The sequence below is a fragment of the Panthera pardus genome, unplaced genomic scaffold (assembly GCF_024362965.1).
Source record: "Panthera pardus isolate Hobbes unplaced genomic scaffold, ASM2436296v1 HiC_scaffold_11, whole genome shotgun sequence".
NCBI lineage: Eukaryota > Metazoa > Chordata > Mammalia > Carnivora > Felidae > Panthera > Panthera pardus.
The window spans coordinates 40369792-40382925 of record NW_026526666.1 but is presented as its reverse complement, the minus strand read 5'-3'; positions in this window follow the sequence as shown (position 1 = coordinate 40382925).

Here is a 13134-nt window from a genome sequence, read left to right as displayed (position 1 = left end):
ATATATTCTGCATATTGTATTGTGTCTAATACATTGTCTTTGTGGGGCAGATGTTAAAGAAATTAAGAAAAATGAATATCAGGAATTCTCTCAATTAGAAAACAATTGTTCTATCTGAATGAAATGAATTCCAATTCATGGAGATAGGGAGGTCTGGAAGAAATGGTCCTCTCAGTCTGAGGAACTAATAAAATTATCTGCTATTTACTAAAGAGCTGAAACGGTTTAAAGTGGCCCTGATTTCAGCATGACTGCAAAACCTGGAAGCATTTCATTAAGAAGAAGAAGAGGGCACCTGGGTGGTTCAGTCGGTTAAACATCCGACTTCAGCTTAGGTCATGATCTCATGGCTTGTTAGTTCAAGCCCTGCATCGAGCTCTGTGCTGACAGCTCAGTCTGGAGCCTGCCTCAGATTCTGTGTTTCCCTCTCTCTCTGTGCCCCTCCCCCACTCATGCTTGGTCTCTCAAAAATAAACAAACATTTAAAAATTTTTTAAAAAAGGAGAAGAAGAAGAAAGGAAACGGGAGAAATTAACAACTAAACAGGTTACTTTGTTCTTTTGTATTTGAACAACAAAACCTATATTCTAAAGGTTACTTTTATTTTCTTCCCCTTCATGTTCACAGTAATATAGAAGTCACCTTTTTGGATAAAAGCCCATTTTGTAGGCTCCGTAGAAAAATCTGGACCAAGTGACTTCAATAGCTGTGGTCATTGGGGTACTAATTAAAACAAGTTAAAAATAGGCATATATATCTCAATTTTTTTCCTGCTGGATGCTACAGACGGATTGTGCCTCTGGCAGCTCATAGTTCTCTTTTAAGAAAGGGATGTTCAATTTCATTTTTAGCAATCGGAATAGACATTCTTTGGCAGAATGGATGATCCGAATTTATTTGAATCATACAAAGGCCAATGCAGTGTGTGCCTCCCAGTTAATTGTTCCTGTTCCATGTCCTGATAAGGTGACTGAAAAAAGAGGAGCCTATCCACCAGGTAGGAGAGCAGGATGTCATTGGGAACATCTGACTTCTGGCTGACTTTCATAACCTCTCTGTGGAACACTGACATATTTCCAGGGATATCCACACGCCTTCTTTGCATGCAACCAACCAACCTACAAACTTCCATCTGTAAGAAATATGTGAGTAAACCATAAAGTAAAAGATATAAACACTACTGAATTAGAAAAAAAGCTAAGAACTTGTGTAGCCTAAAGCCCGGCTTGTATCCGGAAGGTGGCACACACCAGTCACAAAAATTGAGAGCATTAAGAAAAAAAAATTCAACATCAGGTTCTTTCCTATTATATTTTTTAATACTAGTAATACTTGTTGTTTTCACTACATTAACATTATGTTCGCTACGTGCCAATCCCTCTAAGCACTTTGCACAACATATTTTAAGTAATCCTGGCAAGAGTCCTGAATCAGCATTTCATGAAAACTGAAGTAATCATTTCTCTCCCCTGGTCTGTGCCTGACTTCATCCTCCTTGAGGAAAACTTACAGTCAAAGGGAGGCACAAGATGAATATTTGTTCACTCCTGGATCACGTTCATGGTGATAACTGCCATGGCTGAGCTCTCGTGTAGAATGTCAAACAGTGCTCATGCGTGCCTCTCATTCAGAGAAATGGAAAAATAATTTCTAGAGTCAAGACAACTGGGTTTTCTACCAAATAACATGTGACTTAGGTATCTTCCTTAACCTTTCCAAGCTCCTGTTTTCTAACCTCTAAAAGGAGATACTCTCCAAATCCCATACACCTGAAGCTGAATGTGTTAGGAACTAAAGAATGCAGGTTAAGGCCTTCGGTCCCAAATGTCTCTTCTATTGCCTAAAATGAGACCATAATAAATGTATGTTATTTGTTTATAAATATTTTATGTCTAAAATTTTATATCAAAATGCATATTCCTATGTTGATTGGCCCCAAATAATCTTGAGACGTTGCTTAATAGTTGTCCATGAGCAGTTTCCTAGTGGTGACTGTATTAGTGAAGCATTAGAAGAACCAAGAAAGGGGCAAGTAGTGGAGAAGCCACATATAGGTTTTATCCATGCAGGGACAAATGTGTGCGTTGTCTGCAGCCCCTCTGGATTATCTAATCCTCATTACATGGTAGCTCTTTCACAGCTCTGAAAGTTGGTAGCCCTGCAAAATAATTCTTGTCTACAGACATGCAAAACCCACTGGTGGAGGGAGAACCCCTACTTCCCAGGAAGTAACATTTTTGCCTCCATTCCTACAGTCATTTCAATATTTCTATCTATAAAGGTATCTGTCCTTGGATTCCCCTTTGAATTGGTGGTAACACCTCACCAGTTTCTTCATTAATGAGTGATATGAAATCTTTAATATGTGATCAGTTTTATAACTGTGTGAGAGTCGTGACTTTCCCCCCTTTAAAGAAATCATCTTTTAACATTCAAGCCTCAGTTTTGGCTTTCTTCTATCCTTGGGCATGTTTATTGCACACATACTAATAAGTGTAACGCCATGGCAAGAGCCACAGTAGCCAACCAGAAACAGTAAACCCAATGTCAGACCTAAAGAAAAGAGACTGGCTGATTTGAAAATACCATTTCCTTCCCCTGTAACCTTCCCATCCTCTTTTTTTCTCTCTTCTCTGCTTTATTTCTGCCTTGTGAAGTAAAATAAATGAGATGATTTTTTCATTATGATGAATGATACAAGCATAGGTAGATTGCCTCTCATTTATAATAGCATTGATAAAGTATTTGAATTACAAAGATTATTTTTCAATGCTACAAAGATTAAATACCTCTCCTTATCAAAAGGGGAGAAATGTGACATACCACTTTGTTCCGATCGAGATTTTTACTCTAAAAATCTCAAAAGAATGCCCAGAGACAGGGGAGTGATTCGGTGACCTGTTCTATGCAGACAGGAAGGAAGGAAGAGTCTGAAAGAAGCTATGGTACACGACTGCTAGTAATGGGTTCAATCACCACCGCTGGGCTGACAGGTGAATTAAATTGAAAGATATGCCTGCCAGGTTATTTGGAAGACTTTCTTCTTCTCATCCCATTATATGCTCTGAACTTTATGTTGTGTCATTGTGATGAAATAAGGAATCACAGAGTAAAAAACTAGCTTTTAGTTCAACAATTGAAACCATTCCCTACTCCATTGTAATACTCCATGTATTTTCTAACTATAAAGAGAGATAAAAACTGTCACAGAATGGACACATTCAATCATTTCTATTCAAGCTGGACATGACCCATTACTTGGGCCATGGCCTTTATTTTTCTTCATCTTTGGGTTAATTTTATGAGAATCGTAAAGTCATTATTCTGTCATTACACTTATAAAATCAGAAAAACCAAAGCTGTGTGTACATAAACGAAGTGAAGAGAGAAGAGTTGGTACAATTATCTATTTTCTTTTTTCCCCTTTTTCACTCCTTCTTACTCTGTAATTGGTCAAATTCAGTAAGTATTTATTAAAGGATATATTTCCCCTGGCACTCAATACATAGCAGCGAATAAAAAAGATAGCAAGGATCTTCAATTTGAATTGAAAATTTAATTCCAATTTATGAGTTAAAAATAAATTTAGTATAAATGAACGAAATTCTTACATACACACACATACACACACGCACACACAAATAAAATTCTGACAGCGGTCAGTGCTATGTAGATGATTAAATGAGGTTGCCATTATAAAGAATGAATGGGTCACTATCTTCTACTAGACCAAGGGGGAAAGGCCTTTTTCAGGAAGGTTTTTCATTTAAGCTGTTGATGGAAATGGCAAAAGAATACAATCCTGGAAAGATATTGGAATCATATTACACTACGATCTAGCAATTCCATTTTTGGGTATATGCCCAAGAAAATTGAACTAAGGATCTCAAAGTGATATTTGAACACCCTTATTTACACAATAGTTAAAAGGTAGAAGAGCTAAAGTGTAGAAGCAACTCAAATTTTCACATGCAGATTAATGAATAAACAAAATATGTTGTATACATGTAATATAATGTTATTCTGATGGATGCTACAACATGGATGAACCTAGCAGAAATTTTGCCAAGTGAAAAAAGCCAGTCACAGAAAGATAGTGAGTCCACTCATATGAGCCGCCTAGGGTAGTAAAATGCACAGAGATGGAAAGTAGTTGGCAGGGGCTGAAAGAAGGAGACAATGAGTTATTCAAAGCATGTGGCCCTCAGTTTTGAAAGGTGAAAAGATTTCTGGAGATCAGTCACTCAAAAATGTGAATGCAATTAACATTATTGAACTGTACACTTAAAAAAGGTTAAAATGGCAAACTTGATGTGCATTTTATCTCAGAAATACAAAATGATGTATAAGAGAAAAAAATAATACCTATTTTTAATAGAGGATCATATACTTAATGTTTTTGTTTGGCTTTAATTCAGAGACAGACTCCACCACAGGCATCACAAGCAATGGAAAGGTAGACATGCCTGAGAAACTACCTCACGGTGAGATGGAGAGAGAGACTGTCTTCAGAGTCCATGTGTCATTTCTCTTTTCCAAGAATGTCAGCCCCTGGAGAGCAGAGCCTTGGGTCTATTTTATTCACTGCTTTAACCCCAGCATCTAGCACAGAGCCTGGCATATCATAGACTTTCAATCCATATTTGTTTACTTAATCAATCTGTTAATGAAGAGGAAGTATTAGGGTAGGCTAAAATAGTAAGTCACTCATTAATTTTCTTTCCATCGTGAGCAATATAGCACAGGGTTATATACAAAACACACACGGATCAAAGGGATGAAGGCTCCTTTTTTCTTTGATTTCTTAATCTTATCTTTCTACAAGGAGGGAGGAGAAGTGATTCTTTGAGGCTTAGATGGAAGATATTATAAGTTAGATCAAAGTGTCAGTGTGTTTCAAAAAAATATCAAGCAAAAGTACTAATCACATATGTGAAGGTGATGTCTAGAGAAAGAAATGAAGAGTAATTTTGGTACTTTTCTGCTGGGATTCAGACTTGAAGAGGACTTCTTACCTGAGAACTCAGAGTTGAGCCCATGGACCACGGTCAGAGCTAGTAGGAAGGGCTTTAGGGTTGGAATTCTAGACTCTCAGCACTGATGTGAAGAGGGTAGTGGGTAGGAGAATAGCAGGGTGTTAAGCTCGAGAACTTTTTGAAAATCAGAATATTCTGGTAGTAGCACATATCTAGTTATAGATATCTGATTCATTGATATACAAGAAGAAAGGGTCCGTTTTGTGTACACATTTCACAGTTCTCTAATCTTGGTTCAAGTTTTTATATTTTGTCAATAAAATAGTGGTTCTCAAAGTTTGGGAAGAGAGACATCTAGGGAACACCTACAAAATGCAGATCTCAGGTCCCTTCCTCAGACAGTCTTAACCTGAATCTTTTTTTTTTCTTCTGTTTGTAGTCCATTAGGCTTACTTTTTTATTATTGTTTTTGAGTCTAATTTTTTATTTTTATTTTTTTCAGTTTTATTGTGACATAGTTGGCACACAACAGTGTAGAAGTTTAAGGTACAGCATAAGGGTTTGCCTTACATGTATTATGAGATGGTTGCCACAATAAGTTTATTTAACATCCATCATTTTACATGGATACCACAAAAATAAAAATAAAAGGTTTTTCCTTATAATGAGAACTCTTAGGATTTACTCTCTTAACAACTTTCAACTATACCATACAGCAGTGTCAGCTATTGTCATCATGTTGTACATTACATCTCTTGTACTTACCTTTTAACCAGAAGTGTGTACCATTTGGCCACCTTCCTCCATTTCCCGCTCTCTCCATCCTTCACTTCTGGTAACCACAAATCTGATCTCTGTTTCTATGAGTTTCTTTTTCTTAGGATATTTTTTCCTAGTATTTAAGATTATGTGTGGGTATGAATGAGATCATACAGTATTTGTCTTTGTCTGACTTATTTCCACTTAGTATAATGTCCTCCAGTTGCTTCCATGTTGTTACAAATGGTAGGATTTCCTTCTTATGGCTGAATGATAGTGACTATATGGAATAAATGGTGTCCGTTTCTTGGCTATGGTAAATAATACTGCTAGGGAACATAGGAGTGCCAGTATGTCTTTGACATAGTATTTTGTTTTCCCTCAGATATACTCCAAAGTGGGATTGCTGATTCATATGGTAATTCTATTTTTAATTTTTGGAAGAAACTCCCTGCTGTTTTCCATAGCGGCCTCACTAATTTACAATCCCACCACAAAGTTTCCCTTTTCTTCTCAGCTTTTGTTATCTCTTGCCTTTTTGATGATGGCCATTCTAACAGATACTATGTGATATCTCATTGTGGTTTTGATTTGCATTTTCCTGCTGATTGCTGATGCTGAACCCCTTCCATGTACTTGTTATCTATTACTACATCTTATTTGGAAAAATGTTCCAGGTCCTTTGCTAATTCTAAATTGTCTTATTTATTTTTTTGCTATTGAATTGTACAAGATTTTCTATATATTTGGGGTATTAACTTCTTAGTAGATATATGATCTGCTAATATTTTTTTCCCACTCCATAGGTTTTCTTTTCATTTTGTTGGTTTCTTTTGCTGTGCAGACACTTTTTAGTTCGATGGAATCCCACTTGTTTATTTTTTGTTTTGTTGCTTGTGCTGTAGGTGTCATAGCCTCTCAATCAATGTTTGAAAGAACTCTAAGGGAATTGAAAGCAGGTGGTTCCATAATTTGAAAAGTACTGCAAACAAATAGAGTTTGTTGGGTAGATATTTTGATAGATAGATGATAGATTCATCAATTTGTCAATAAATAGACACACAGACAACTAGATACACAGATAGATAATATTGAGTTTTTAATGATCTATTTTGCTCTGACAAGAAGCAAAATTACATGTGGCATAACTATCATTGAAATGAATAGCAACTACTTGCTTAGGAGGAAAATTGGTTTTTTAGCTAAGCAATTCGGTGGCAGTTAACTTGGATTGGAGTTAAATGAACCAAAATGTTTTACTATATATAGGCTAAAATATCAGAGGTATTAAAATTATTTTTAAAAACTCTATAAACATTTTTAGAAATAATCTTTTCTATAGTTATAATCCCTGTATCTTTATTTTAATGTCAAAGAATTCAGAAGCATGTAGAATATAAGTGAGACTCCACCCTCCCTCACCCACCATCACACACACACACACACACACACACACACACACACACACACAGCTTCCCCTTCTCTTTTTTACTACCTTCCCCAGAAGTTATTATGCTAGCATTTTGGTTTGATCCTTTGAAAATTTTTCCTCTACGTTTACAAACCTGTAGTTTTTTTCTGGAAAAAAAATTTGAGTGGGATAATGTCTTACATTAATGACATCACCTACCACGGTTATGTTTCTCTATGGCTGGTTTTCACTTAATCTGCCCTCTATGTCTCTGCAAGTCAACACATATGGATTCATGGTATGCAGTAGAGTAGCATGGCCACAGTGCTTTAGTTCCTATCTTCAGGCAGTAACATTATTTCTAAATTTTACTGTAGCATAAAATGTTAGATTAAAAATATTTATATTACTTATGGTATACAAAATACACTACACATGTATTATAGATATTATGTTAGATATCATTATATAAACTGTATTTGTTAATATATACTAGATGATTATACATTGTATATACATGGATGCAAATATGTGTGCACATATGTATACATATATCTTTATCGAGATCTCCAACAGATATTTATCGAGAGTATATTATGTGTTTTGGAAATAAGAGTGAATTGATAAACTGACACCTTGTGGTTGATTTTTTAGTGGTTTCAAAAATCAATCAATAAATTAATGTTTAAATTATATGCCTGGTGGTGATTAAGTGCTATAAAGAAAAAAGTGCAGGAAGGGAAAGGGAAAATTGAAGGGGGAACTATTTATAATGTGATCATATTTATGGCTACATGCAATTTAAATTTTGATAGATGCTATTAATTTTTTCTTAATAAGACTCTACTTGAATGCCTTATTATCTTTAGTCCATATTACTATGAGGTGTCTCAATGTAAATTCCTTCCTTCCTTCCTTTCTCCCTTCCTTCCTTCCTTCAATCCTTCCTTCCTTCCTTCCTTCCTTCCTTCCATCCTTCCTTCCTTCCCTCCTTCCATTCCTCCATACATCTATCCATCCTTGCTTTCCCATAATAGTCCCTCTTTTTCATTATAAGTATTGTTTTCTTCTGAAAAATCAATGAGATATACTCGACATGGATTTGGATTGCAAATCCATGTTCATCAGGCTTTCTCTGTGGGCATCCAGTGAGGCCAGAAAAGAGATAGGTTTTGGTCCTACCAAAAGACCCTGAGAACTACCTAGTGACCACTGTGTGGTTATTCTTTACCATGGACTCATGTTCGTATCTTTGTATGTGTGTTTTCTGGAAAATTTGAATCTCAAACCCATGGGAAGTCAGGCTTGATATCATGGATTTGCAAAGGAAACTTTTATTCCTTACTCAGAGCAAATGTTGCAACATATGAGTTCCATTCTCTCCTTTTGCTGGGATGCTTAATTTTTCTGAACACTGATGGTGGAGTTGTACCTGAAATTTGTGCTGGAGTCTTTCCAACTCACCAAATTGAAGTTGCCAAAACTTGTCTCTTTTCCTCACGCCTAATACAGCACCCTAGCTTCTTGATTGCTAAGATTAGTCCACCTGCACCATTACTGATAAGCACTGGTTGGTTTTGAAACTCTGCAGACTGAAAAGAATATCATATTCTATCTGGTGTTTCTAGGTATTTTTGCATCAGGAGGGTTTTTAGGATATCAAGTCTGACAATACTTGTCAGAATTGAAATGTTGGGGGGCGCCTGGGTGGCTCAGTCGGTTGAGCGTCCGACTTTGGCTCAGGTCACGATCTCGCGGTCCGTGAGTTCGAGCCCCGCGTCAGGCTCTGGGCTGATGGCTCAGAGCCTGGAGCCTGCTTCCGATTCTGTGTCTCCCTCTCTCTCTGCCCCTCCCCCGTTCATGCTCTGTCTCTCTCTGTCTCAAAAATAAATAAATGTTAAAAAAAAATTAAAAAAAAAAAAGAATTGAAATGTTGGGTACTTTCCATAAATTATAAATTTTCAAAAATAGACATAAAGAGTGTATAGCTAGCCCCATTCCCCTTACTTATAAAATACAGGGTTATGGAATGAAAGTCTAATTTATACTGACAGAGTGTCAATATTATTTTATTGACAGAAGAGAAGCGCAAAACTGCTAACAGTAGACTGTGAAATCTTACCGGCTGAGGATCAGTTGTCCTAGTTATTGTTCTGATCTATTTCTCCTCAAATTTTGTGGTAGGAAAGCTAACCAATTTCTCATATTTTTCCTACAAATTCAGATACATACAAGATTCCAAATGTAACTTTACTAGTGTTTTATCCAGAAAAGTCAAAGTAACTATGAACTCCTGATGCTGAATCAAAGATCTACCCCTAGGAGATTTTGGAGGACACCAGCTGCTCAACTATTTCATTGGGGATCATTGTGCCAGGAAAGCGCATGAAACATGCAGTCTTGCTCTATCTGATTCTACCTCTGGGAAACAAAATTAACTCTTTCAAATTCCAACCCTACTAATTATATATTGTAAATTGTCCAATGTCTTCTCTTTGAATTCTAATAAATCCTGAATTTCCCAAATTATAGTAAATCCCTGATCTCTACTGTTCTTGTCACTTCAGGCTCACTTACTATCATCCAGTCCCTTGTTTACCAGTCTCCAGCCACACTGAGGACAAGTCAGGGACTTTGCCCTTGTGGTTTTGTCTTCCTGGAATGTTTTTTCTCCAGATCTTCATGTGGCTGTGTCCCTCTCAGCACCAAGTTTCAATTCCTTGACTCCTCTTCAAAAACTCCCTGTAAGGTCATGCTATACAAAATATCTACTCTACCCTCTGAGCTCCCTTGGTGGGTTTTGGCTGGTTTACCTTGTTTGTATGCTGGTATGCTTTATGTATGTCTCCCATTAAAGAAAATAAGTTCATTCAGAAACTTTTGTTTTCTTTTCTTTCTTTTTCTTTTTTTTCAGTTATGGATTCCCAATTCCTAGAATGTTATCTATTGCACAACAGATGACCAATAAATGTTTGTGGGATAAAAGGTAGTGGATGGCCCAAGGCCACTATCTGCGGTAGTCTTGGCATCTTTTCAGTGTAAAGCCTATTGAGGTCAGGAAGGATGACTATGCCATCTAAATGGCTCTACTCACAACCTATGGTTACCAGAGATCTTAACTTTTGCATATATCCCATCACCTAAGCCAGAGAATTTGAGGAAATCTTCTACCCCAAGAGATTAATCTAAGAGCTTTGCAGTCATCCTGACAGAGCCAAAGGTCAGGCAATATGCAAATGTCCTCTCACAAAATTATACAACTGTACCTGTCAGAGACCTAGAGACTTTAGCAATAGACTTGGGGGATTTGAACTGCAGATTCAATATAGACTATTTCAACTATTTGCCTATGGGCCTGTGGATCTCCATGGAAGTGATGATTAAATGGAAGTTCTCCCAGCCTCCTTTTGAACAAGATGGAAAATCAAAAGCAGAGGAACATATAAAGCTGAGGAAAAAGGTAGGGAATCCATGTATAAGAAGCCTCAAAGAAGGATCTGGGGACTCATTGTTTTGAAGGGCCTGCCAACCTGTCTAGAGAGAAGGCCACTAGCACAACCAGATGGATACATGGCTTGCGACTGGCAGTATTCCTGACTTCCAAGATTTGGAATGAACATTTTTCAACTCTGTGGCAAAAATGCCAGGAGAAGATCCAGGTGGAATCTTCTATAGTTATCATTAGTTGGCACTAGGCTTTTACTGTAGGCCAGTGGTTCTCAACCAGGGACAATTTTGCCGCACCCTTCCCCCTGCCTCACACCCCCTCCCACTACGGGTATAGGGAGGCTGACAATTTCTGGAGACTTTTCATTGTCAGAACTCAGGACACTTCAAGCACCTGGAAGGTAAAGACCGCTAAGCAACCCGCAATACGCTGAGCAGCTCCCACACCAATCATCCAGTCCAAAGTGTCAATAGTGCTGAGGTTGAGAAACCCTGCTGTAAGCAATGGTCGCTTATTGGAGGTTTGAAGAATGAGCTGACATATGGAAAGTATTATTTTAGTTAAGGTTCCTTGATTGCCCATAAGAAAACCACCTTGAGCAAAAAAGTTTCATTACAGAGGAATGTCTCGTGGACCTCAAGAGCAGGAATTTGGACAAGCCTTGAGAAGAATCTGAAACCACAAAAATAGAAAGCTAACAGAGAAGTTTTTTCTATTTTTCTCTGTGTCAAGCAGTCTTCACTTTGTGTCACTCTTTACAGACTGTCTTTTATGAAAGCCTCTCCATTGCAGATGTTAGAATAGAAGTGCCTTACATGCTGCTGTTGCTATTGTCCTCTGACTTTAGTGTTACTAAGCATCAAGATTTTCAATGCCTAATCTGAATCTAGACTACCACAAGCAACTCCACAGACCTTTTTTCTTATTATGCAAACACGAGTTGAGAGTTCATATTTTCTCTCTCTAGCAGGGGAGGGAACCTGGAAATTAATCCTGCAAAGCAGTCTTTATATGCAAAGTTCCCAATCAAAACCCTTTTGTGTACAGAATGTTTGCACACGTGTTTAAATTTGTTCAGTGCTTTTTTTTTTTTAATTTTTTTTTTAACGTTTATTTATTTTTGAGACAGAGACAGAGCATGAACGGGGGATGGGCAGAGAGAGAGGGAGACACAGAATCGGAAGCAGGCTCCAGGCTCTGAGCCATCAGCCCAGAGCCCGATGCGGGGCTCGAACTCACGGACCGCGAGATTGTGACCTGAGCTGAAGTCGGACGCTTAACCGACTGAGCCACCCAGGCGCCCCTGTTCAGTGCTTTTTGTTGTAAGCTGCTGGCTGGCTGCTGTTTAACTAAAGTAATATTATCTTTTTTTAACTTAACATGATAAGACTGTCTTGGAAAGCTATGTACTAATTGGGAGTGTTAAATTAACTTACTTTAATATTTTTATAAAAGTTTGCAAATACATACTCTCGACTTCTGAATTTATCTCAATGTGGATCGCTAAGACACTTCCAATACAGGCACCTGTCTGTGGACCACATTTTGAGAAGCAGTGATCTAACTAGTCCTGCACTTTTGAAAGTGCAATTCATGGAATATAGTATCAGTATTGTCTTTGGAAATAAACAGTACTTTATGGTTTAAAATGTATAATGGGTTGAATTGTGACCCCTCCCCCACAAATGTATATGGAGTTCTAATCCCAGCACCAGTAAATGTGACTTCATTTGAAAATAAGGTGTTTGAAGACAAAATCAAGTTAAAATGAGGTCATTAGAGTAAGCTGTTACTCCAGTATGACTAGTGTCCTTGTAAGAGGGAGACATTCAGACACAGAGAGGAGAATGACAAGACACAGGGGGAAGATGGCCACATAAGAACAGAAGGAGAGATTGGAGTTCTGTGGCTACAGCCACAAAATGCCTGCGGCTACCAGAAGCTAGAAGAGTAGAGGATCCTCTCTTAGAGACTTTGGAGGCAGCATGGCCCAAACACCTTGGTTTCGGACTCTGAATCTCCAGGGCTGCGAGGGAATACATTTTTGTTGTTTTCAGCACCCAGTGTGTGGTAATTTGTAACAGCAGCCCTAAGGCCATAACATGGTATGTGTGGAGAATCCTGTATGTGATTATACCCTGACCTCAGAAATTCCTCATTCTCTTGTAAATGAACAATTTAGGGGTACAACAGGGATATAGGTGGTCCAACTTCTCATAGTTAGAACCATACCTAGGATTGGATACTATGGTTTTTCCTGCAGCATTGCAATTTCAAGGACTTAGAGAAGAATAAACAAACAACAACAGTAACAAAACCTCATTTACTTTAGAATGAATTATTTAAGTTGTACTATATCCTTTATAAAACTATATCTCACATACGTTTGGGATAAAAAACTTAACTACACATCCACAGATTAAAGTCTTAATTCTTGTTTCAAACAACCATAGAATGCTTAAACAATACAATATACAATAAAAAGGAATATATGGAATGAATCCCAGGTATTCTGTGAACAAAATATGCAACTGTGGAAT